The following is a 25,043-nucleotide window of genomic DNA, read 5'->3' as shown; positions in this document are numbered from 1 at the left end:
CACACCAATAACAGAGAAATCCTATAAGCGACAGAAGGACTGTCTACCCACCCCCCTTCTTCTCTGTGCGCTCTTGGACAAGTAACACAACTTCCCTGCATCTCAGTTTTTAAATGGGATTAATAAAGTGCCTACCTCCTCGCGGAACTGTGAGGATTGAATGTGTTAGTATTTGTAAAGCATTTAGCACAGCGCCGGGCACACGTGGAGCATTATCAGCATTTATCAAACACAACACGGGCTCAAATGATTCTGCCCCCTGCTTCGTACCCAAGGGCTCCTCACCCTATTCTCTGTCTCATTTCCTCGTTTGTTCGGTAAATGTTTATTTAGGGCCTACTACATGTCAAGCTCCGTGTTGATAATTGCAGCTGTGAAAGTGGTCAGAAGCAATCACGGCCTGCCCACTCCTGGGGCTTGGAGGCCACACGTCGGCTCTTTTCATGGGCTTTTCCTCTGAGCACCTCCAAATCCCCGTCAGGTTAGACCGGCCCAACCTACGTCAAATCTGGCCTGGGGGCACACGCTCCTGAATTCGGGGCCTGAAAAGGAAAATTGCTTGTGGTTTTACAGCCGTCGGAGCCTTGGTGTTCAGGAGAGCGAGCTGCCGGGGTCACTGAGCCCCACGCCAGAATGCAGATGGCATAAGCCCACACTTAGCTGGGAGGGGGGGATGGGGGGATAGACTGCCTCGTTCAGCACCCATTCCAGCTTCCAACAGGTTTTCCTCCAACTGCAGAGGGTAGAACCCCCAAAACTACATTTCTCAGATGCCCACACAGTTAAGGTTTGGGATGTGACTTGGGACCTCTAACTTGATTTGAAATCAAGTTATTGAGGGGTGAGGTGTGCCTGGCTGGCTTAGTTGGTTAAGCATCCTACTCCTGACTTTGGCTCAGGTCATGATCTCATGGTTCGTGGGATCGAGCCTGCTTCAGATTCTCTCCCTCTCTCTGCCCCTCCCTTACTCGCACTCTCTCTCTCTCTCTCTCAAAATATATAAATAAACATTTAAAAAAAAAAAAAAGAAATGAAGCTATTAGGGAAGAGAAAATCAGTATGGGATGCCCGTTGAACTGGAGCCGGCTGTGGCTGTGGCCTCCTGATTCAGCAGGTAGGTTTCTGAGCCGAGCAGAGGCAAGAGCTCCCGCTGGGGCCCAGTTCTGCCGTATGGTTGCAGGAGCCGTTCCCGGAAGCTCATCCTAGAGCGTTTTCCCTCTGCCCTCCCAGTTGGTCTGTGATACATCCACACCTCTTAATAAACCCCTCAGCCTACACTAACTGAAGCGGACTCCATTATCAGCAACTGAAAGCGGGACACCCTACCCAGAGCCGACCACCCGTAACAATGCAATTATGATTGAACCAAGGCCTACACCTAATGAGAAAACTATAGTCCCTAAGGTGCCAGGAAGAAGAAGCCACCAGTTTCCTTGCCACTTGGCCGGCACGAACCGCAGGACCAGTCGTGAGAGTCAACAAAGTCCTGCTGGGCAGTTTTTCTCTATAGGAAGCTTGGCAGGATCACCAGGCAGAGACAAAGGTTGAAAGGTTTTGGCCGCAAGGCCACGCGTAGGAGAGCAGAGGAGACGGTACACTATATGCTTCGCTGCCTTAGCCCTCAGTCAGACAGGACTTCTTTCTCTCTCTCAAACACAGCAAGTGCATCCCTGCCCCAGGGCCTTTGCCCTTACTGTCCTCTCCGCTGGGAAGTGACTTTCTATCACATTTCCCTATTCTATCTTCTCGCCAGCATTGATCAACTATTTTCCTGACTTCTTTGTTTATGTGTATATTACCTGTTTTCTACCATTAGAGCATAAGCTTTCAGAGCCCAGGTGTTCTGACTTGTTCACGCTGACTCCCCAGACTGTAGAACATGCCTGGCACATAGTAGGGGCTCCAAGAAATCTGTTGACTAACTTGTTCGCTGACTCTCATTCTCCAAAACCTACTTCCCGAGATCAGAGGTTTTTGAGCCCACCAAAAAGGCCTGGCCTTTTGGGTACAAATGAAATCCCAAGTACATTTCGAGAACAGAAGGGGCTCATGGGTTAAAACCTGGAGGTCAACGGCAGGGAAATCCTTCTCCCCTGAGAAATTAATAAGTTAAATCAGATGGAAATAAATTTAATCTTCTCCTTCTTCCCCTTATTACCCTAATTGGTTTAATTTTGGGGCAAACTTTTCAGCATTTCTCACAATAGAAAACAACTCCTGTTGCGTTGGTAGAGCCCAGAAAGTAATTATCCTGTGGTTTCGTTCTAATCCACTAACAGACACCCTCTGGCTTTGAGGACCCCTCAGAGTGAAAAAGTAAATAATAAAGGTCAAAACTTGCTTTTTCCATTTCTTATGTTTTTTTTTTTTTAATTAAAACCTGTGATAAAATGATTAGGCATGACAATGATCTTCTTTTGCAGTTAAAAAGAAGGTGTGTGATTTAGAGTGCAATGTAAGACACGAATAAACAGAAGCAAAAATCTAAATACAACCGAGCATCTCATTCACTAACCTTTAACTGGTTTCAAATATTGCTGAATGCAGCCTTGGTTTTATTCCAGAACTGACTAAATTAAACTCTGTTTGATTATCCTAACTTGGACATCAACTTTCCCCGGGGCTTAGCCCAAGTCTAATGTGCTTTGTGTCTTTTGTAGCAGTTTTTGTTTAAAAAAAAAAAAAAAAAATTGCACGGAGCTTCTATCAAGCTTTGATCTTTTCCTAACAAGAAAGACCTTTAATGTCTTACTTGCAATTTATTAGAGAAAAGTCCAATTTGTCCTTTTATGTCCCCAAGCTCTTTTTCTGCTTCCTCTCCCACTTTGCTGCCCACCGAAACCCAAGGAAAAAAATCAAACGTTTTCAGCCTTTATACAGCCTCACTCACTGTGAGGTTTCCAACCCAAGAGGTATCTGTAAGTTTGCAGAGTCAAACCAGCTCTCCCAGGAAATGTCTGCCGTGGATACAGACTGTCCTGTTGAGAGAAGCATCAATTATTGCCCCTTGACACCAGACTTATTTTAAACAGGCGAAAATGCTATTTTCAGAAGGTATGGGAACCCATCCATTACACCCAAATTGATGTGCAAAACCGTTTGAAAGTCCGGAACAAAGAGACAAGATAGAAACTAGCACAATTGCCAACAGAAGGGGAAGGTACTGGGGACGGTCACCCAGGTGACACAGGTGCCTCTCCCCCCTCCCCATCCCCTTTGTTCTCCATTTGGTGGCATGAATATGAGATAGAAGCCTCTCCTCTGTCCCCGGGCACCGAAGTTTAATCCAGCACTTGTCAAGCAGCGGAGCAAACTTTCCCAGCTGTCACCATGAGTCAGCTCACTCGAACAGATGTTGACAGTTTGGTTTACAGAGAAGAGAGCCGGAGAAAGAGGGGAGGTGAGGGAGTGGGGGACATGGAAGAGAGAGGTTTATTGCTCAAGGAGTCTGGCTCTCAAGGACCCACAGAGGCTCCAAATTCCCGGGCATCCCTGCGTCTGACCTTTCTCCCTCTCCCTGCACTGGAACATCTATATGTGGTGAACCTTCTTTGTCACGTGGCCTCAACTCTCTGCTCCCCACTCCGTCTCAGCCCTTCCTTCTTCCTGGTGCTTCCTCATGCTTGGACAAACCTCTGAGGATCATCTAATGCGGTGGTTTATAGATTATTCAGGACAGTAAAGTGTCCTCCAAAGTTTGGGGCCAACGTGGGAATAACAACCCTTCATTTTCCAAGAGGGATATTGTGATTTATGAGAAATATATATTTGATCTTTGGGCCCATGTCTGGCGCGATGCTCCTGAAACCTTTGGAATTTCCTAAGTAGTGAGAACGATAAAGGTGTCCTTTGTTAGGTCAATGAAGTACATTTTGGAAAGAACCTAAGGCTGAGGGCTGGTTGCCAGGAGAACCAACTTGGTATTTAGAGGTCACCATTGACCTCTGATGAAGGGAGACGGGTGGGGGACTGGGGAGGAAGTTCCATCACTAATGGCCAAAGATTGAATCAATTATGCCTACTGCGCGAAGCCTCCATAACAACCCGAAGGGACAGGGTTCCGAGAGCACTGAGGCCAGAGAATAGGTGTCGAAGTGGGGAGAGTGGCACGCCTGGAGAGGCCGTGAGGCTCTCAGCCATTTTCCCCATACCTTGCCCTACACATTTCTTTCTCTTGGCTGTTCCTGAGCTACATCCTTTTAAATTTTTTTTTTTTTTAACATTTATTTATTTTTGAGACAGAGAGAGACAGAGCATGAATGGGGGAGGGTCAGAGAGAGAGGGAGACACAGAATCCGAAACAGGCTCCAGGCTCTGAGCGGTCAGCACAGAGCCCGACGCGGGGCTCGAACTCACGAACCGCGAGATCATGACCTGAGCCGAAGTCGGACGCTTAACCGACTGAGCCACCCAGGCGCCCCAGCTGCATCCTTTTATAATAAACAGGTGATCTAGTGAGTAAAATGTATCTTTGAGTCCTGTGAGCAGGTCCAGCAAATTAATTGAACCCAAGGAGGGGGAGGGGGGCACCTCCAATCTTTGGTAGGTCAGAAGCGCCCCCTGGAGTCAGTGGGGACAGCGGTCCGGTAGGACTGAGCGCTTGACCTGGGGGATCTGAAACTACGTCCAGGTAGCGTCAGAATTGATTTCATTGCTTGGTGGCATCGGAAGACCCACACGCATGCTGGAATCGGGTGTAGAATTATACCAAGTAAGTGTTATATCAATTAAGGGAGTTTTCAGAGGCAGGTAACAGAGAACCAACTCGAACTGAACCCAACATTGAGGAGATTCCATTCCTGTTGTCTCTGGAAGGGCCCAGAGTGGCTTCATACAAGGTCACTTCAGCCTCCAGACCCTGAGGCCCTTCCCTTTCCCCGAGAGCTACCCGCAGCATCCATATTTTCCCACATGGTTGCAAGAGGCTACCAGTGGCAACGGAGCCTACGAGTTTTCACATCCGATGAGAAAAAGCAGAGACATCTCTGCCCCAGACCTGAAATATAAATCTTTCCGTGAGCAAATCTGATTGGGTTAATTTGGGTCACTGACGTAACCGATAACGGTCACCGGATTCAACCAGTGGTTCTCAAATTTTCCAACTTGGGATCCTTTTAAAATTCTAGAAGTTACTGGGGACCCCAGAGAGCTTTTGTGTAGGTGGGTTATCTACTTATGTGTATTGCATAAAAAAATTAACACTAAGAAGTTTTAAAAATACGTATTTATCAATTCATTTTAAAATAACAATAAGAAACTCACTACATGTTACCATAAATAACATTTGTTATGAAAAATAACTATTTTTTAAAGTTTAGTGAGAAGTATGGCATTGTTCCATGTTTTTGCAGATCTCTTTAATTTCTAGTTTAATAGAAGACAGCTGGGTTCTCATATCTGCTTCTGCATTCAATCTGCTGCAAGATCACATGACAGTTAGCCTCTGGAAAAATCCAGTGTACTCCATAAAAGAATAAGAGTGAAAAAGGCAAATAATGGCTTAGTCTAAAAATAGTTTTGACCTCCCAGACACCCTGGAAGAGTCTCATGGCCACACTTTGAAAACTTCTGGCTTAGACTTATCAGAATTGCCCTCTAATAAGGGGGATGGGGTGGACCCCTGCCCAAAACTGGCTCCAGACAGAAAAGGGCAAGGGGTCTGGATTTCAGGGTCAATCAATTGTGTCACCTTCCCTGACACTAAAAGCATACAAACAGGAAAAAGAAAACAACCACCATCTATCATCGCCTACATTTCTTTGTTTCTTTTAAGAGCATTCTGATACAAAAGACATCGGATGAGCATAATTTCAAAATGAAGGGTACTAGTTTTGATTGACTACATAAATTTTTATAAAAAACGTACCACGCTGATTGGACATGGAAGGAGGGGCGAAGAGACGGATGGTCTATATAGCCTGAGAAGCCGGTGGAAGAGAATGGCGTTTCCTGAATGAAATAGAGGGCCAGATGGGGGGAGCAGGTTTGGGGCAGAAATGATGACTTCCACGTCGGCCGTGTTGAACTTGACGGGGCCTGGGAGGCAGCAAGTGGAGAGATCAGGGGTGAGGGCAGAGATCTGGAGCCCAGGAAAGGATCATGGTTACAGGAAAAGCTTTGGGAGTCCTAGGTATGCGAGTGGCAACTGAAGGCCCTGCAGGAAAGGAGGTGGCCCTGGGTGGGGGGGGGGAGGGGGGGCTGGATAAGCAAGAGGTGAGAGATGGCCAAGGGGGAGCACTAAGGGGCACCTGTCTTTAAAAGTGGGTAGAAGAGGAAAAACAGGCAGAGGATACTGAAGAGGAGTTGCCAGGAAATCTAGGAAAGCATGTTCCAATCGACCGTCTTGAGAGTTTCAGGAAGAGAACAAGGATGGTGAAGCAAATGTGCACGAGCTGGGTTCTAGAAGACTGTGTATGGGGGCTTGGAGCTGATTCGCCGGCTGCCTTCACGGCTAGCCTCTTGCCTCCAGGGCCTGCAGCCTCAAGCTTTCTCCCTACTTAAAAACAAAAACAGGGCGCCTGGGTGGCGGTTAAGCATCCAACTCTTGATTTGGGCTCGGGTCACAACCTCAAGGTTTGTGAGTTTGAGCCCCACATTGAGCTCTGCACTGACAGTGCAAAGCCTCCTTGGGATTCTGCCTCCCCTTCACTCTGTCCCTCACCTGCTTGTGCTTGCTCTCTCTCTCTCTCTCTCTCTCTCTCAAAACAAATACACTTAAAAGTAAGTAAATAAAAACGAAAGCAAAAACAAAGAACAAGAAAACTAGAATCAGAAAAGAATCTCTAAAAATTATTTTTAATGACTATATAGTATTCCCCCATTTGGATAAGCCATACATGATGGTAAGTGCTCACGGTAGGTATACTGGCAAAAAAAAAAAAAAAAAATGCAAGACAACAAACAGAATATGAAGCGTGATTCCATTTGGGGAGGTCTACCTGGGTGCATCGATATGAACTTGTACATGCATGTAAATTGACCTACACATGGTTAAATGAAATGAGGCCCCCGGGGTGTGGTTGGGATTTGGCTCTTTAGTTCTACTGAGTGCAGCTGCTAGCATTGTAAGCTGATGAGATTCCAAAGGGGTGGGAAGGTTTCAGTGCCAGGTGGCTGGAGAGGCTGAGGAAGAGTTTCTTGGGAAAGAGAGAGAAGAGACCATGAGACAATTTCCACCAGGATTAAAATGTCAGAGAAAGCACACAGATGTTTAAAGCGTATGGGAGAAAGGCAGGATTTGTTGCATAGAGTGATATAAACATCTCCATTATCTCCCAAGAAATTCTAGAACAATCTACATTGCCCAGCAAGGATTTAGAAGTTGGAATGGGTAGGACTAGGGGGCCCAGGGAGGCTTAGCTACTTATGAGTTACCAAACAATACCAACAGCAGTAATAACCTGGATGGCTCTCATTTCTTGAACTGGGCAGTGCTCACTGAATCTTCAAAACAGCCTTATAGCATAGGCACCATGATTATCCCCATTTTACAGACTGAAACAACTGAGGCAGGGAGAAGTCCATCGTTGTCGAAAGTCACAGAGCTAGTAACTGGTTGGCACCTGCCCAGAGATCTTGCTTTTAGCCTCTGCACACCGCTATGCCTCTCAGTAAACTAAGCATTACACCTATTTGAAACCGGAACAAACGCTCCACAGTTGTCTCTGAGTTATACAAGCACAGGGTGGTGTGGGTTTCCTTGTTGATGCATTTTCTATATATTTCATATTTCCCGCAGTGACCAGGTGTTACTTTTATAATCGTATGAAAATAACAAAAAAGATCTTATTACATCATCAGTTAGATAAACATCAGTTACAACTGATCCGAGCATAAATGAGACCTCTCTTAGAAGGACTTACCTTTTGGGTCACCTGGGTGGCTCAGCGGGTCAAGCGTCTGACTCTTGACTGTGGCTCAGGTTATGATCTCAACCGTTTCACGAGTTCAAGCCCCATGTCAGGCTCTGTACTGACAGCTCAGAACCTGCTTGGGATTTTCTCTCTCTCTCTCTCTCTCTCTCTCTCTCTCTCTCTCTCTTTCTGCCCCTCCCTTCCTTAAGCTCCCTCTTTCTCAAAATAAACAAATAAACTTTTAAACATTATTTTCAAAAAGAAGGATTCACCTTTTAATAAGAAGCAAATTCCTAGCCGAAAGGAGACAGACTTCTCATCAGCAAGCAGACTGGGAAACACTCTAGCACTGCAGATTCTGAAGGGGACTGGAGGGATAGTGACCCCCCCAAACATAAGTCAGAGCTTAAAGAATGTGTGAGCCCCTGACTTCTTCTTCGAGGTGCCCCCCTGAAATTAGCATGATATTATACAGCAAGTGCTCAACAAATGCTTATTAATTCATGCGATTTTCATGTTCCCACATGAGCTACCAAAAAAAAGGAATGCAAACTGCCCTCAAGAAGGAAGTTTAAGAGGGCTTCTGAAACCAAGGCACGGGGCCCCACGAAGACCAAATTTGCTACCCTGGAGATACTGCCCAACATGACAGACTTAGTTCAGCCTAGGAACATTAACGAGGCAGAGGGAGGCCACGGGGACTTTTGAGGACTTTAACCACCTTAGCACAGGCAGCATGCCCCACCTGAAAAACACCAACACAAATGACACAACACCTCCAGGCCTGAGTTCGAGTCCCAGCTCACAGAGGTTTGTAGAATCCAGGGTGTGATGGGACCTCACGGATCTTCCCATCCCCCCCAGCCACGTGCAAAGCCCTCCTACCATCTCGCCTCCTGGTGACTGGCCACTCTCCCTCTGACCACTCCTCCCTGGGTCCCCAAAGAGCCCACTCTATGAACAATCCTCAGAAAGACACAAACGGCTCCAGAAATGTGGATCACATGAGGGGCAGATGCCCTGAGTTACCCTAGGATGTGGAACATGGTTGATAGCCAAACCACAATGTTCATGAGACTCAACTCTGCCTTCTCTCACACCCTCCAGGCCACAGTTTGTCATCAGAATAAACCAACCCACCCACCAATGCCCTCAGAATTCTGGATTCCTTTCTTCAAGCCGTATTTCCAGATAAGACAAGTCACTGCTCACTCTGTGAGCCTGATCATATCTCCAACTGTTCTTAGGCCTCCATTTGCTCATCTGGAAAATGAGGAAGTTAGATAAGATGATCTCTCACTGAAATCTAAGGCTAACACTGCGATCCTGTGATTCCTCTTGAGGGTAACATGGCAGGTGGGGAGAAAGTACTCAGGATTCATGTGGGACTCACACATGAACACCAGGTAGAAACAGCCTTGGCAATTAGCAAAGGCTCAGCCATGAAAAGTGGATATATTCACACGTGAGAGCTAGACGACTCCCAAGGTCCAGGTACACAGAGCAAGGGCAGAGTCTTAAGTCCCCTGACGGGAGGGCCCCACCCGCCCAGCATCTGTGGGCTGCAAGAGATCTCAAGCCAAATCTCCAAAAGCACACCCACCCAGCATGGCTCCGGGCCTACTGGGCGTGGGGAGATAGGGTCTTTTCCAGATAAGGCTTCCAAAACTAGCTCGCAGGGCTGGGGAAACCCCCGGGGTAAGAGAGAAGGGGTAAGCCAGCAGAGAAAGCAGGCAAAAATAAGAATGTGTATATCCAGAGTCACTGCCCAGAAGGACTCTTCCGTTGCATAGACAGGATGGGATGGTACCAAGATGTGCCCACTGTGTTCCTCAGCCCTGTTCCGGCACAGGCAGGGTGGCAAGGTGAAGACACAAGCTGTGGCTAAGACTGCCTGGCTCCCAGCCCCACGCCACCCCCTGATTCACAGCTGTGCTCCTTGGATCCAGTAATTCACCTTTTAAGCTCAGCATCCTCATCTGTATAATGGGGACGCTACTAACCTCTTCATTAAGGTTCTTATGGGGATTAAGTGACTTGGTTGGTTTTTAAGCGAGATGATATTAGTAAGCGCTCAATGAAGAATCCGGAACCTAAGACACAATAGGGTTACTTAGCAGCAAGTACTCCTTGCTGTGCATCCTTAGACCTGCCCTCGCCCAGCCCCGTCCCAGTGATGGAGCTACTGCCCTCTCCTGAAGTTCCTGAGTTTGGGAGAGATGGCGAAAGGGAGGAGGCAGGAAGGAAACCGACCCCCAGTGATAGAGCAGAGGAAAAAGTTTTTCCTTCTCTGTGGTCCACCCCCAGGGTGCCCCTGTAGCTCCTGGTGGGGGGAGCGGGGGGCTGCGAAGGCAGCAGCTGTACCCACAGGTCAAATGGACTCTGGCCCAGAAGCACGGGTGGCAGATAGGGCCTAAGGGACAGAGGTGAGCAAGTGGGTCATGGCACGTGGTGGAGAGACGGGGGAAGGAATGTTTCACAGTGATGCGAACGGGGAGAAATGGGATAATCAGGGGCCAAACCCCAGTGGGGAGAGGAGAACAAGGAGAATTTTCACACGAGTATGTGCAAATACTGCATGGGGCACACGTACGCCAGAAAAAAATTGTTGTTTATCTGAAATGCAGATTTAACTGGACGGCCTATATTATTATTTGCTAGATCTCGCAGTGTTGGTAGGAAGGACTAGGACAGCAGGCTGGAGAGGCTCCTGTGGACGGGAAGAGGGGAGCTGGGCTCAGCTGAGGAGGAGGAGGGAAGGAGGAAGAACGCGGGCAAGCAGGGCATACAGGAAGGGTTGAGGGAGACCCCCTTGCTTAGACTATAGAAGGTGACAAGCTGGCCAGGCGTAAGAGAGAAGAGAGAGCACTCAGGCCTCATGTGCAAAGGCCCAGGGTCTGAAACAGCACGTGTTCTGAGAACTGATGGCGTCCAGTGTCACTGGTGGGACTGGGGCAAAGGGCACAAGGCAGGGAGGGCGGGCCCCCACCTCAGGAGGCAATCCTTATCAGAACGCATTCATGCACAACCCTGTGGGCAGCTCCAGCCTGCGAGGCTCTCTTCCTGGGATAGCTAGTGAGCAGACAGACGCGCTCACCGCTCCCGTGGGAGCCCCCCTCAGTTTTCCCCGGGGGCGACACTTAGCACACAGTGTTGAACGGAGTGTTCCCTCCTCTGTGCCACACACTAGAACAGGGAGCTCCCTGAGGAAAGAGCCTTGGATTAAATCTCTAGTACCCAGCATGGTGACTGGTACCCAGCACCTGTTGAAGAAATTTATAGGCTTGGGGTACAAGACCTGGCTATGTGCATCCTGGTGGAGAAGTCTAGTCCAGTTGGAATTTTGGATCTGGAAATGGGGAAAGGATCAGATGCTTACGATCAGATTTTTCTAGTCCAATATATGGACGGTATGTAAATACCCTTGTCTAGGGAAAGTATAAGCATCGTCAAGTTAAATGAGTTGCCTTGGTTAGCCATGAATAGAACTCACCCTGACAGACTTGAAGGAAAACAGAAGATGTACCACACAAACAATGACAAAACCCACTTGGGGGGGGGGGGGAGTAGGGATTATTTGGGGGCTAACATAGGGATTCAGAGGAACAAACAAACAAAAAAGCTGGAAGTCAAGTTTAGAAAGGCTGGATCCAGGGTAGGTCAGGGCATCTCTGTAGAGCGGAAAGGAAAGTCCGTGTGCTCAGGATCCCACTGTGGGGCCCCCCAGTGTGGTTCAGCTTGCTTACTCACTTCAGCTAATTCTCAGGAGAGACAATCTGGCTGGCAGAGCCTGATCCTGGACCCACCTCTTGGTTGAACCAGGACAGGTCACCAACCAAAACAGGACACCTGAGGGTTAGTCAAGGACAAGACTTTATGGAGACCAAGGTGAACCCATGGATAATTATACCACATGAAATTAGGGTGGTGTTATCAGAGAAAAGAGAAAATGGATGCCGAACAGCCCCCACACAAGTGTCCTTATAATTATGAAGCTTTGCCAAACTGTCAGGATGCAAAGTACTTGAACAAGTGAGCCAAGAACGCCACAAAGCCTCCTTCTATGGTAATTTCTACGGAAGATCGTATACAAACTCCCTCCTGAGATTATCTGAATGGAGCATTGACTGGAAACAGGAGAATAAAATTGGTAATGTCTTTAGCTGTTTCTGGGTCTATAAGAATCAATGTTTCGGGATGGCCAGGGGAGCCTGGAAGGTTTGATATCATCTATTGTGTGTCTTTTATACATGAGAGAGTATGAAATCACACTATTTCATTTTTGGTGCGGTGGCGATAGGGGCGGCCAGGGTGCAGTGGAGGAAGCTGTTGGAATAACCAACTTCAGTGTGAATCAGTAATGTCTCATTTACGTGCCTTCCGTATTGCAGGTGCACGTGTCAAGATAGACACCCAGATACGTTGCCGTGCTGCAGGCAAGCTGCCCGCCCTGTTGGAGCACCTGGGATTTGCAGATTTGGAGGAGCCTCCCTGTGCAAACAACTGTCAAGAATGATGGATGCTGAAGTCTCGGGTAGAAGGAAGGCATACGCAAGAGACCCGAGCTCTGGGAATCTGTCAGAACTTGGTTCCATTCTCTTCATCCTTGACTACCAAGGACCAATGATTGGTGATTCTTTCCAGGTTGCCCAGAAGACGTTGGAAGCAAGGCACCAGAGAAGTGATATCTGAGCAGAGTGGAGGAGAGAGAGGGAGAGGAGAGCAAGAATGGTAATAGGGGAGGGAGATCCTGGGGCAGTGAGCCAATGGGGGAGACCAAGAGGTGATTTCCTATGTTGGTTAGAAACTGGGATGAGTTTTCCCTTGAAACTATTATTTTGGACAAGGAATCCTATTCTCCAGCTGAAATACCAATCCCCTTTCTCCTAATTTTTAAAGCTCAAGAGTCTTTCCATGGCTTTCCTAAACTGCCCTGCTCAGTTGATCTGTCCCTACACCTCGCATTTCCCTGTTTCCTACCCACAACCTACAGGACATCTCGTATAACAATTACTCAGGTTGTTAAAAACCCACAGACCCTCTTCCCAAGTTTTAAAACAAATAACAGGGGCGCCTGGGTGGCTCAGGTGGTTAAGCGTCCCGTTTCGTCTCAGGTCATGGTCTCGCAGTCCATGAGTTCAAGCCCTGCATCAGACTCTGTGCTGACAGCTAGGGGCCTGGAGCCTGCTTCGGATTCTGTGTATCCCTTTCTGCCCCTCCCCCAATCTCTCTCTCTCTCTGTCTCTCTCTCTCTCTCTCTCCCTCCCCCATCAAAAAAATAGACATTAAAAAATTAAATAACAGGAGTCCTGTTCATGTATATCGTCCTGTCCAGGCTGCAAAACATACTCACTCACGCAATCCTCTCAGTGACATAGGGAGGGTTGGCATTATTTTCCTTCCAAGCTAAGGAAACAGCCATAGAGAAAGATACGTGTCCAAGATGACGTAGCTGGGATGGGGCAAAGTGGGGAGGTTAGGTTAATCCCACACTTCTCTTTCCCTTACTCTCAGAAACATCTTTTATACACGTGTTTGTAACACTACTGGCAAGTTTCACAGTGTGGCAGTTACGTTCATTCACTAAAATAACACTCACCTGAAATCTGTACACGAGCAGTTCACAGAGAATCATCTCTTTAAAACGCCAGCTTTATTGAGGATGGCTGACAAACAAAAATTGCATGTATTTCAGGTGTACGATGTGGTGGCTTGACAGAGGGACGCACCGTGTGGCCACGACCACAATCAAGCTATTTAACGCATCCATGACTTCACACAGTTACCATTTGTGTGTCTGGGGTGAGAACACTCAGGAACTCTTTCAGCAAATTTCAAGTATACGGTGCAGTATTATGAAGTGTGGTCCCCATGCCGTGCATTCAATCCCCAGAATACTATTCATCTTATAACTGGAAGTTTCTAGATTCTGACTGTGTCCCCACTTCCCCCAGCTCCCAGCCCCTGGCAACCCCCATTCTAGTCTCTATTTCTCTGAGTGTTACTTTTGTAGATCCTACATATAAGGGACATCATGCGATGTTGGCCTTTTTGTGTCCGGCTTATTTCACTTAGCATAACGTCCTCCAAGTTCATCCACATCGTCACAAATGGCAGAATTCGCTTCCTTTTGAAGCCTGAACAATACTATGTTGTGTGTGTGTGTGTGTGTGTGTGTGTGTGTGTGTACATGTGCGGGTGTATGTATCCCACGGTTCTTTATCCGTTCATCAGTCAACATCGCCTTAGGTTGTTTCCCTGTCTTGGCTACTATGAATAATGTTGCAATGAACACGGGAGTGCAGATTTCATTTCCTTTGGCTATACACCCAGGAGTGCGAATTCAGAGCTCCTTCCATAACCCCACACTGCCTGAAATCAAGGCTCTTCTCAGCCCGCCAGAAGGAAGCATGATTTGCTCTGGAGAAGACAGAGAAAGTGAGGAGAAAGCAGCGAGGCTGCTTCTCAGGATGGGAACCCCCTTCAGATGTTCCTCTGGAAGGGAGATACTGTCTGATCCGCCCATTCTGAAACCAGGCACAGAGCCGCTGATAACTCGGTTGACATGTGGCTGCCTCTCCTCTCCTCTTTTCTTTTTTTTTTTTTTTTTTAATTTTTTTAACGTTTATTTATTTTTGAGAGAGAGACAGAGACAGAGTGTGACAGGGGAGGGGCAGAGAGAGAGGGAGACACAGAATCTGAAGCAGGCTCCAGGCACACAGAGCCTGATGTGGGGCTGGAACCCATGAGCCATCAGATCATGACTGAGCTGAAGTCGGACGCCTAACCAGCTGAGCCACCCAGGCTCCCCTCTCCTCTTTTCTTTTGTAGCACTTCTGGTTGGGTACAATATGACCTGACCTGAACTCCAAAGATGGACCCTGATTGGTCTAAGCCAATCAGATAATTCCATCCAATTTACCATAAAAGTTAGCCCAAGGACGAGCAATAATCCACATTTAAGCCAATCAGCTCACGGTGTTCCCCTGGGAATTATAGTGCTTAGTTCACGTTGGCCCAATGAGAGAAAGTGCAGGACCGGTGCTGATTTCATGGGCATGTGACCCGTACTCACATAGAGTCCTACACTTACGAGGGCCCCGTATGTGGTTTAATGCTCTGGGTTTGCCTTCTTGAAGTTCTTAGTAATTGTTGAACATGACACGCATTTTCCTTCACATTGGTCCCCACAAATTATGTGGCTGGTCCTGCACAGGACTGGTTTGTTGGCTGAGGGTGGAACAAGGAAGTATGCAGCCATGCTTGCCGTAGGCTGCTATCTTGCAACCATGAGAAAAGCCAGCCTGAGGACAAAGACAACACTTCGAGGAGGGCAGAAGTGAGAGAATCCTAGAGAACAGGAGCTCTGATTGAATCATGCGTTAAGTCCATCACTCAGCTGGACTCCTTGATCACATAAGCTAAAACATCGCCGTCTCAGTGGAAGCAGATTTCAGGTAATTTTCTGTTACTTGCAACTGAGCAGATCCTAACTGATAGAACAAAGGACGATTGTCAATGCATTAACTTAGACACTTAGAGCCACATCTGTAGGACAGGAATGGGTGACCTCAGCTACCTCCCCCTACATATACTGCACTCCAGTCGCATCTTCCTTATGCAGTCTGTCCTGCCCACTCACTCCGTCCCTGGGGTCACTTGCTCTTCAGGACCCCTGAAGCAGCTCAATCAAAACTTGAAGACTTGGCTTAGGAAGTGCTGAGCACTGAGCTGAGCAGAACCGTTCATGTGCCTTATAGTGTTTATAAAAGAGGCATAAAGCCTCTAGCATTTAGAGCTGGACAAGACCCAAGAGGTTGAGCCCAACACCCCTTCATTTTCCAGATGAAACAAAGCCTGAAGGGAAAATGACTTGTCCAAGGACACATAGCACGTCAAAGGCTGATTCAAGCCTTGGCCACCATCCCTTGACCCCCACTCTGCCTCAGGAACAATCCTGGTATTTTTACATACGAGTTGAAAAATTGAATCTTCGTAAGTGCTCACTAAAAGTGAGCTACTTTTATAATACTCTTCCTCGAGATACTGCTTATGGTTATTTTGCACGGACATTTAGCTCTTAAGTTGACGTTTGGCTTTTGGTGGACATATGCTTTACCACCTTCCAAAGACTCCTTCGTGACAGGGACCGTGTCACAACCGATTAACACCTTCCAGAGCACCTAGGGCAGGGCACTGCACTCAGAGAGAACTCAACAAAGAACCGTGGACTCACTGGCTCGCCTCCTCTAGCAGGTAGGATGTGAGAATTTCCACTTTGTCAGCTTTGGAAAAGCCTGGCTTGCTGGTTTGCAAGACAGAGGATCTCACCAATGAATGTTAAAGATCAGCCAGTCAAGGGAAGGTTCCAGGGACTTCTTTAAGTGATGGGGACAATATACCTGTTCTTTATGCCAGCTGTTGACAAGATCCAAAAGAATGGGGGCTGTACCACAGCTGAAGATATTTGAGTTAGGTACTGAGAAGAACTTCTCTCTGTGGGGACTCTGATACTGTTTCGAAGAAAGTCATGGTGTTTTCTGGACACTTCTAGAAAAGGGGACACTGATTGCTAGTATGGTTGGCCTGAGGTGCCCCCAGTGGCTAAGTGGACGGATGTCTGGTATTCTTTGGCAGTCTTGGGGTGGGACGAGAGCACAGACAGCAGAGCCTTGGGACCTGAGTCCTGGAGGTCAAGCCTGAGCATCCAACAGTCCCCCTGGTGCACCATGTCGGCTCCAGAAGCTGTACCCAGGGCCTCACCTTTCTCTCCAGGATGTGCCAGGAGGGAATGGTCTGGGGCAAAGCAGTGTGAGGCAGGGATTAGGTTGTGAGGAATTAGAGCCATAATTCTCCTCCAGCAATCTGAGCTCTTGGGAGAAAGGTATGGCGTAAACCGGGGCTTATAATTACAAATCAGAATTTTTTCTCTTGAAATCCCTTCTTCACTTAATATTCTTAATAATGAACCATTCCTAGGAAAAGGGAACATGAGACCTGAGAGGTGGTTTTCCAACTGAGCTGAGTGTTTTGGATCCTTTTGACTCGGCTTCCCAAATGTTTTTTAATTTTTTTCCTCTTGGGATCAGATGTCACAGACTGACCAGACACTATTCTGTCTAAACAGGAAATTCCCTATCTCCAACCCCAGCCTGCTCCTCCCTTCTCCCCCTCTTTTATTTACCCTTTGACCTGAGCATAATATAAATATTTAATCTCCTTTATTACCTGAAAACTATCTGTATTTATTCTGTTTGTTTAGTGATGGTTACTTGAAAACAAAACAAAAACTATAGGATTGGGCTAAACAACCAGTTTCTTGATTTTTCCACTGAGGTAATCCCTGCTGGTATTTAATTTCAATAATTGACTGGTTGCTCCCCAAACACAGCTCAGGTTTTCCCAGTCTTCTTGCTTTGGGCCTCTTTGCCTGGCAAAATTCCACTCACCTCGCAAAACCTATTTCCAACACCCCCTCCCCTGGGAAGACGCCCCCGACCATCTCGCCGCCTCTGCAGCTGGACCGGCACTCTGGTCTCTGTGCTCCCAGAATGCCCTGGGTGTCGTCACAGCCGGCCACGCCCTGGAACCACTGGAAGGCAACAAAATGGAGCTGTCTCAGTAGGACTCTAGAACAAACTTCCCAACTTCAGATACAGACCCTACCACTTTCTAGTTCTAAAACCTGAGGCAAGTGTCCTAACTTTTCTGTGGACCAGGCAGCCATCTTTCCAGGTTTTGCTCAATTCCCTTCTGGCTTTTAAGAGACAGATGTAAGCCTCAGAGGATGGACAGATAAGGAAGAAAAGGGAACTAAACAGTGGAATAAACACGGGGATGCAGACCATCAGACGGAAGCGGTGTGAAAAGAGAAGGATTTTTCTGGAGAGGAAAGAACAGGTCATCTGGAAGCGGCTGAGACACCAAACATCTAGCCCCGAAGTTAATATCCACACGTTCACTTAGCAGCCGCTGTGGCCTACTGTTTGGGAGGTGTGGGTGAATTTGTCAGTAGCCCTGTGTTCCTGCACACCAGTGAGTCTGTGACGGAGGCTCAGGTGCAGTGACAGGATGAGACCTGAGCAGGCAGGTCCCAGCAGTCTGTCCTGGCACAGATCACAAAGTCTGCCTCTCGGGCAGGACCTAGCTTTGGGATCATCCCAGCCCGCCCCTGCCAAGCCAGAACTGCTTAGCCTAGGGCTAAGAGAAGCCCATGGCTGTATAACTCAGGCATCAATGTACCTTTTTTTTTTTTTTAATGTTTATTTATTTTTGAGAGAAAGCACAAGCCAGGGAGGGACAGAGAGAGAAAGGGAGACACAGAATCTGGAGGCAGGCTCCACGCCGTCAGTGCAAAGCCCAATGCGGGGCTCGAACTCACCAACTGTGACATCATGACCTGAGCCAAAGTTGGATGCTTAACCGACTGAGCTACCCAGGCGCCCCCAATGTACCCTCTTAACACACAAGTAAGCCCGTGCCAGACCCTGGCTTTCAGTGTCCTGATGGCTTTCCCAGTCGCTCAGGCTATAGTCTGGGGTCCTCACCATGGTCTGGCCCCCTGCTTACTTCTCTGTGTTCTGTCCCCATCTGGCCTCATTGTGGTCTCTTAAATACACCAAACCAGTCCCTTTCTAAGGGCCTTGGCACTTGCTGTCCCTCTCCTGAGGATCCACCCTCCAGACACATGCATGGACTGTCCTCTCCTTTTGTTCGGGGGTCTGCTCGAATGTCAGCTCTTGGGTGATGTCTGCCGTGCTGACCTCACCTAAGGGAGGTCCTATCCTTCGCTCCCCACTTACCTGCTGTACTTAGCTTTTGCACACTCACCTCACCTGCATTACATCTGTTACCTACTTGCTCGCTGCCTTATTTGGTTTTTGTCAGCCTCCCCATCTGTGTATGCTCTGCAGCTGCAGAAACTCTATTTTGTTCGCTGCTGCATCACTGCATACCTGAGCAGGAATGGCAGTTAAGTGGATAAACAGAATGCAAGGCCCCCAACCCCCTCGTTCCCAGGGAGGAACCCAGGCCAGGGCCCAGAGCAGAAAGAACCTGTTCAAGGTCACACTCACTGGCTGGCGTGTCACAGATTCCAAATTCAGCCCACGTCTCCTGGCTCCCAGATGGAGATTTACGGTGCCACTCCATGTGATCTGAGGACCGGCCTTGTCACCCTCACAGTTCCTAGATACACACAGCAGGCTGGACTCTGAAAGGGAGGCTGGGTGCAAAAGGCTTCCTCTGCTGTACTTGAGTCTCTTTGTAGGTCTTACTCCAAGTAAGCTATGAATCTGAATGGAAAGGTTCTTTAAGAATCCGGGTGGGGGGGTGGTGCACCTGGGTGGCTCAGTCGGTTGAGCGTCTGACTTCAGCTCAGGTCACGATCTCACCGTCCATGAGTTCGAGCCCTGCGTCAGGCTCTGGGCTGATGGCTCAGAGCCTGGAGCCTGCTTCCGATTCTGTGTCTCCCTCTCTCTCTGCCCCTCCCCTGTTCATGCTCTGTCTCTCTCTGTCTCAAAAATAAATAAATGTTAAAAAAAAAATTAAAAAAAAAAAAAAGAGAATCTGGGTCAGGGGCGCCCGGGTGGCTCAGCCGGTTGAGCGACTGACTTCAGCTCAGGTCACGATCTCACGGTTTGTGAGTTCAAGCCCTGCGTTGGGCTCTGTGCTGACAGCTCGGAGCCTGGAGCCTGCTTTGGATTCTGTGTCTCCCTCTCTCTCTGCTCTTGCCCCACTCATGCTCTGTCTCTCTCTGTCTCAGAAATAAATAAACCTTAAAAATTAAAAAAGAAAGAAGAAAGAAAGAAAGAAAGAAAGAAAGAAAGAAAGGAAGGAAGGAAGAATGAATGAATCTGGGTCAGAGGCGCCTGGATGGCTCAGTCAGTTAAGCATCTGACTCTTAATTTTGGCTCAGGTCATGATCTCATGGTTCATGAGATCGAGCCCCGAGTCAGGTTCTGCACTGAGCATGAAGCCTGCTTGAGATTCTCTCTCCTACTCTCTCTGTCCTTCTCCCACTTGTGTCCTCTCTGTCTTTCTCTGTCTCTCTCTCTCTAAAATAAATAAATAAACGTTAAAAAAATAAATTAAAAAAAAACCCAGGTCAAGCTCTCTCGGGTCCTCACTTCCAAGATGACCAAGGAAAGAAGGAGTAACAGTCATGCCACAAAGGACTATGCCATGTGCAGCCTATTCACTGCACCAGCTGTGCCCATTGCGTGGCCAAAGACAAGGCCATTAACAAGTTCATTATTCAGAACATGGTGGAGGCCACCTTGGTCAAGGACATCTCTAAAGTGAGTGTCTTCAACACCTGTGTGCTTCCCGAGCTGCATGTGACACTCCATTACTGTGTTACTCTGTGAGTGGTCCCATTCCCAGCAAGGTACTCAGGACTCAAGAACCACTCTTGTGAGGCACAAAAGGACCAGAACACCCACACCCTGATTTAGACCCGCGGGGTCCTGCCCCACAACCTCCACCAAAGCCCATGGAAAGAGCTAAGTCCTTAAAGACTGAAGAACAATGGCTCTCTAGAAAAAAATAAAACGGAGATTAGGCTTTAAAAAAGAAGAAGAAAAGAAAAAAGAACCCAAGTCAAGATGATGCTGGGGGAGCCGGTCACGAACTATGTCCACAGAGGGCAGGTCAAGAGTCTACTGGATTTGGTTGGGTTGGAAGACAGAAGGATTCCCAACAAGGTCAGGTGGAAGTGGAGTGGGTGTCCAAGACAAGTGAAACAGAATCAGAGCCCAGCAGAGAGAGAAGAAAGACACAGCTACCCATTCATATAACGTTCACTCAGTCAGTCAGCAAATATTGAGTACCTACTGGAGTATTTTGATATCTCTAAGGATGGGTGCATGGACAAGACAACCTGTGAGACCTTACAGCCCAAGGAACCTGATCCTGTATGACTTTGTCTTCAGAGGACCTCTTTGTAGAATGGTTTCTTCATCAGCAGAAGCCCTGAGTACTCAGGACAAGAAGTATCCACAAAAGAAAGAGGCACAAGCTTTTTCCTCTTCTTTCCTCTCCATCAGCAGCATGGATACCAATGATAACCATATCATGGAGTCATGGATGCTGGGCCACCCAGGGCCTCCATGGCTCATTTTGTCCATCCTCCTGCCCCTAAGAATAAACAATACTTTCTTGGACCCAGGTGAGGGTGGGCCATTTTTAGAGATTCCCAGCATAGTTAATTCCATAGCTTCCCTTGGTCTACCTTCCTTGACTATTGGCCTTTTCCATATGAAGTCTGCCCTCATACCTTGCTGCTATACCTATTTAAGTTCTTTTGTAAAGTTTGTCTCAGTTACCACAGGCGATTCCATAGACACCAGAACCCCTTTTGCACCACTTACTAAAGACTACATTAAAATCTTAATCAATCAGCCAACAAATAAATATGCATTGGGCATCAGTTATATGCAAAAATCTATGGTAGGTTTAGGGAGAAGTACAAAAAGAAGGCAGAAGAAAGAGCCATGGATCTGGAGACGTAAGAGAGAATCACAGCTCTGACACTTGTTCCCATGAGGACAAATCTTCTTCCTCACGTCAAATTTATCATCTGTGAAATGGGGCGGCCAATTCTTGCTCCATCTATCACACTGGGTTGTTGTGAGTTTCAATAAAAATTACAACAAGCAGGGGCTTTATAAACTGTAAAATTCCATAGAAATAATGAGTCAGATGTAAGACGATGCAGTGGAAAAACACTGAACTTACAGCCACAGGGCTGAGTGGGCCTGACTCCATCATTTACTTCCCTTGGGACTTCGGGCAGCTCATTTAACCTGTTTGCCTCTCTGTAAAAATGGCTTGTTGTGCAGATTGAGACACTGAACATAGAAGCATCCATCATTAGCCTCTGGTACCTTAGCAGATCTCACATCTGTATTTGTTCATTCATTTGCAGGTGACCAGGGGCAAGAAGGGCATGCAGGCAGACCAAGAAGAGATTGCAATTGTGGTGAACACCTCGGTTCAGCCAGGCACAAAGGGTCAGCCTGGGAGCAATGAGAAACGAGACTGGAAGGGTTGTGGAGGGGGTAGGGAGGGTGAATGTCAGACTAAGGAGTCTCAACTCGACAGAACCATTTGTAGCCATTAAGGAACCATTGATGGTTTTAGAACAGCAAGGTAGCAGATGGCAGATATTTCTGTTCTTTGTGGAAAGTGGCTCAGGAATGAGGAGTCTTCTGGAATTGTTGGGTTCTCCACTGAAGGGCTGAGTGGCTAACCTGCTGGCATGCAACATGGGCTTCAGAGGGTCAAGGCCTGGCTAGCACCTCTTTTGACATAGCTAGGGCTCAGAGCAAAACCTGCCCAGGGCCTTGTATTCATCACATACAGCTACATAACAAATGACTTCAAGAAGTAGTGGTTAAAGCCAATTAAGAAATATGTATGTATTTATTAAATATTTAAAATAGTAAAGATGTATTAAATAATTATTCTTATCTCACAGTTTCTGTGGGTTAAAAATTTGAGAGCGTGTTAGCTGGGGTGGCTTAGAGTCTGGGTCTTTCATGAAGTTGCAATCAAGATGTCAGTCAGCCCAGCCTGGAGTCATCTGAGGGCCTGACTGGAACTATCGTATCCACTTCCAAGATGGCGTACTCATATGGCTGACAAGTTGGTGCTGGTTGTTGGCAGGAAGCCTCGTGACTCAGCACATGAACCTCTTCACAGGGCTGCTTGAGGGTGGTCATGACATGGCAACGGATTCCCCAGAGCAAGTGTCCAAGAGAGAGCAAGGCAAAGGCTACAATGTCTTTGATGCACTAGCTTCAGAAGACACACACCCTCACCTTCATGATATTCCATTGGTCATACTGGTTTATTCTGGTTCAATGTGGGAGGGAACCTACAAAGGGATTGATCAAGGATCATTGGGGCCTTCTTAGGGGCTGGCTACCATGGCAGGAAGAGTGGGATGTCAAAGAGAATGATCTTGGAATCAAATAGATTGGGTTCAAATTTTAGATCCTTGACTTACACCCTGTGTGACTTCAAGCAAGTCACATATCACAAGCTTCAGTTTTGTCCCTCTGAAACGAGAATAAAATTAGCAGTAGCAGCGTCATAGAGCGTTGTAAGGAGCCAGCAAGGTGAAGCACATAGGGTGCTTGGTCCAGCTCCAAGCCCAGAGTCCATATTTGGTAGATAGTAGCTTTATGTGCTGGTATAATGCACAGACAGGTAGGTAGAGAGTTGTTCTAGAAGCACAAAGTGTCCCTGTGGTAGGCTGAATAATGCTGCCTAAGGATGTCCATGCACTAATCTCCATAATTTACGCAAATGAGACCATATATGGCAAAAGGGATTTTACAGATGGAAGCCAGTGATCTTGGGGTGGGGAGATCGTCCTGGATTAGCTGAACGGATGCAATGATGCCATCACATGGGTCTTTATGAGAGGCAGGCTGTAGCAATGTGGAGGTGAGAGGGTGAGGTGATGACAGAAGCAGAAACTACAGTCAGGCAGCCGCGAGCCAAGAGGCCAACGTATGCTGGCAGCTTGAAACTGGAAGAGGCAAGGAACAGATTCTCCCCTGGAGCTTCCAGAAGGAGCCATCCCTTCTGTCGCCCTGATTTTGGCCCCCTTTGGGCTCATTTCTGACTTCTGACACCAGAACTAGAGGAGAATAAATTTGTGTTGTTCGAATCTACTAAATTTGTGGTAATTTGTCGCAGCAGCAAGAGGGAGCTAATAGGATCCTTTGAGGGGCTTGGGGAGGGGGATGGACAGGGAAAGAAAGGATAAAGGGAGGAGGAGGAGGAAGGTGCACCTTATGAGAACCATTGCTCTCTCACAAGACAGAATGACAGCCCTAATCCTGTAGGTTCTGGAACTATCCAAGCACATGGCATGGATTCAGGGCCCCAGCAGGGATAGTGGCTATATAGAGAAAGCAAAGAGTAACAGAGCAGTTCTGAAGATGACTGGCCTGGCCTGTCGACTTAAAGTGCCTTTTGTTTAATGCCATACCTGATAAAGGGTTAGTATCCAAAATACATAAAGAACAGATACAACTCAACACCCAAAAAACAAACACTGCAATAAAAAATGGGCAGAAGGGGCGCCTGGGTGGCTCAGTCAGTTGAGCACCAGACTCTTGATCTCAGCTCAGGTCATGATCTCATGGTTCTTGGGATGGGCTCTGTCAGCGCAGAGCCTGCTTGGGATTCTCTCTCCCCCTCTCTCTCTGCACCTCTCACTCTCTTGCTCGCTCTCTCAAAATAAATAAATAAACTTTTTTTTAAAAAAATGGGCAGAAGACACGAATAGACATTTCTCCAAAGGAGACTTCCAGACGACCGACAGACACATGAAAAGATGCGCAACATCACTCATCATCAGGAAAATGCAAATCACAACTACAGTAAGATATCACTTCACACCTGTCAGAATGGTCAAAGTCAAAAGCACAAGAAACAAGTGTTGGCGAGGATGTGGAGAAAAAGGAACACATTACAGCTGGTGGGAATGCCAACTGGTTCAGCCACGGTGGAAAACAGGATGGAGGTTCCTCAAAGAGTTAAAAATGAAACTGTCCTAAGACCCAGTAGTTGCACTACTAGGTATTAACCCAAATAATAGAAAAACACGAATTCAAAGGGATACATGCACCCCTATGTTTACTGCAGCATTGTTTACAATAGCCATACTATGGAAGCAGCCCAAGTGTCCGTCAATAAATGAATGGATAAAGAGAAGGTGGTGTATATATATATATATGGTATATATATGGTATATATGGTATATATATGGTGTATATATATATGGTATATATGGTATATATATGGTGTATATATATATATATGGTATATATATGGTATATATATATGTGGTATATATGGTATATATATGGTATATATATATGGTATATATATGGTATATATATGGTATATATATGGTATATATATATATGGTATATATATGGTATATATAATATATATATACACACTATTATATATATAATATATATTATATAAGAAGGTGGTATGTGTATATATGTATATATACACATGTATATATGTATGTATATATATGTATATACATATATGTATATATAATGTGTATATATATATACATTATGCAACCATAAAAAAGAATAAAATTTTACCATTTGCAACAATATGAATGGAGCTAAGAGTATAATGCTAAGTGAAATA

General features: G+C 46.9%; 1 long non-coding RNA gene across 1 annotated transcript in view; it reads right to left on the bottom strand.

The window, feature by feature from the left end:
* LOC113595247 (uncharacterized) overlaps positions 1-25,043 on the bottom strand; it is a 48,811-nt gene that overhangs the window by 12,252 nt on the left and 11,516 nt on the right. The window lies entirely within an intron of this gene.

The sequence above is a fragment of the Acinonyx jubatus genome, chromosome C1 (assembly GCF_027475565.1).
Source record: "Acinonyx jubatus isolate Ajub_Pintada_27869175 chromosome C1, VMU_Ajub_asm_v1.0, whole genome shotgun sequence".
Classification (NCBI taxonomy): domain Eukaryota; kingdom Metazoa; phylum Chordata; class Mammalia; order Carnivora; family Felidae; genus Acinonyx; species Acinonyx jubatus.
This window is presented reverse-complemented; position numbering and strand designations above follow the sequence as displayed.